Genomic DNA, 2227 nt, shown 5'->3' on the forward strand with positions numbered 1-2227 from the left:
GGTTAATCAGAGATAAGAATCTCATGGCCATTCCTGCATGGGCTACCTTTGAACCTTAAACCTCAGATCTCCGCCTCCTTTGTAACTAGGATTACAAGAATGTGTCAAAGGCACCTAGCCCTTTATATAATTTTGACACATTAAAAATATTTGCCTTGAGCAAAGACACACAAACAAGAAATTATTCATCCAGACAATAAATAATTACAGAATGAAAGGTGACTTTCAAGGTACTGAAGCTGCTCTTCCTTGGCTTCACCAAGATGTAATCGAAAGGAGTAACTACTGAGAGCTGAACCCTCAATTGAATTAAATTCTAAGTTATATGTGAAGATTATGGCACCCAGAGTTGAATGTAGCGCCTGGGCACTGTCCCTAAGCTTTTCAGCATAATACTTGAGCCATGGCTCCCCTTGGGGCATTTTTGGTGGTTGATTGGAAATGAGAGTCTCATAGACTTTCTGCCATGGGCTGGCTTTGAACTACAATCCTTAGATCTCAGCCTCCTGAATAGCTATGAATATAGGCATGAGCCACTGGTACTTGGCAATTTTACATTATATTTAATGAAACTCTTGAAACTCAAAGCATTTTATATTTTGTGTACAGTTTAGCTTCATTATACATCCATTGGTGGTAATAACCACTGGGATATGGATATAATATTACATATATTTTTCTACATTATGGGGATGTGCGTATTTACTTATTATTATTACTACAGATCATTTTCACATCTTGAGTTATTTGATGTTTGCAAAATTAATCACATCAAGCAGTGTTTTAAATAACTCATGCTAATGCAGTCTGATTGTATTTCATGAATGTATTTAAGATTGCAACCTCTTAGTAGAAAAAGATCAGTAAAATATGTGAGACCTCTTATTATAAGGTCTACAGTAAATTCAGAAACAAGTGACCAGATAATATCAGCAAGAGACAACTTATCTCCATTTCAGCGATCCTAAAGCTGTTCTTAATCCTGAAGCAAATAGCATTGGTTTACTTACAGTTATTATGGTCCTTTGTGATTTAGAAATTAAGATGCAATGCTCATAGGACAAGCCCTAAGAACTTGTATGCTAACCTTGCTGGAAGGAGAATAGGAATAAAGTGGGGAAGTGGTCTGAGTCCAGAAGTCCAATGGGAAGACAATAGCCTCTTCTCTTAAGTGGATGGTTTTATGTTGGTATAGTGTCAGCTTAAAGGTACCAGAGACAACATTCGCTTACCACTGTGCTTCACAATGTATGGTCTCTTGTATAGGTATTAATGTTGTTGAAGAAAGAATTTTCAGGCTGGCAAGTAGCTCAGTGGCAAAGTGATTGTCTAGCAAGCACAATGTCCTGGGTTCAGTTCCAACTACCAAAAAAAGAACAGACCAAAAAAAGAATCTTCTGTTGGCACTGGTAGTTCACACCTGTGGTTCTACCTACTTAGGAGGCTGAGATCTGAGGATCAAGGTTTGAGTAGTGAGGCTATTATCTCCAATCAACCAGCACAAAGCTAATAGTAGAGGTGTGGATCAAGTGGTAGAGTGTAAAACTTGACAAAAAAAAACAAGCAAGAATGAGAAGACCTGAGTTCAAGCCTCAATTCCAGCACAATTAAAAAAAAAATCTTCAGAATCCGGGCACTGGTGGCTCACACCTGTAATACTAGCTACTCAGGGGGCTGACATCTGAGGATCGAGATTTGAAGTAGGCTGGTCAGAAAAGCCCCTGTGAGATTCTTATCTCCAATTAGACCCTAAAAACTGGAAGTGGAGTTGTGGCTCAAGTGGTAGAACACTAACCTTGAGCACAAAGAGGCCCAGGGACAGTGCTCAGGCTCTATGATCAAGCCCCAAAACAGAAACAAAAACAAATCTTCAGAAAATTTAACATGACTCTATCTCTATTAAGCCTGACTGAAAAGTATGTGATTGATGATGAATGACACGAATAACATTCAATAATAATACTTCTGATGAGGATTTATTCTGTGATGGCACTGTGCTGATCACTGTATATAAATGATCTCATTCCAACTTCAAAGTAGCCCTTGGAGGTAGGGACTGTGATGTCTCCATTTTACAGATGAGAAAACAAGGCCCAGAAATATGTGTACAAAACCATAGTGTGCTCGCTTCGGCAGCACATATACTAAAATTGGAACTCTACAGAGAAGATTAGCATGCCCCCTACACAAAATCACAGAGTTAATGGGTGGCAGGATCAGGGCTTAA

The 2227-nt window shown here is 38.8% G+C and overlaps 1 non-coding gene across 1 annotated transcript; it reads left to right on the forward strand.

Annotated features, from left to right (window-relative positions):
• The first annotated feature begins 2120 nt into the window (after window positions 1–2120).
• Window positions 2121–2227, forward strand: LOC138820382 (U6 spliceosomal RNA). Its single transcript, XR_011369854.1, has one exon. It is a non-coding gene; the product is annotated as a U6 spliceosomal RNA (small nuclear RNA).

The sequence above is a fragment of the Dipodomys merriami genome, unplaced genomic scaffold (genome assembly GCF_024711535.1).
Source record: "Dipodomys merriami isolate MVZ:Mamm:240054 unplaced genomic scaffold, mDipMer1.0.p SCAF_87, whole genome shotgun sequence".
Classification (NCBI taxonomy): domain Eukaryota; kingdom Metazoa; phylum Chordata; class Mammalia; order Rodentia; family Heteromyidae; genus Dipodomys; species Dipodomys merriami.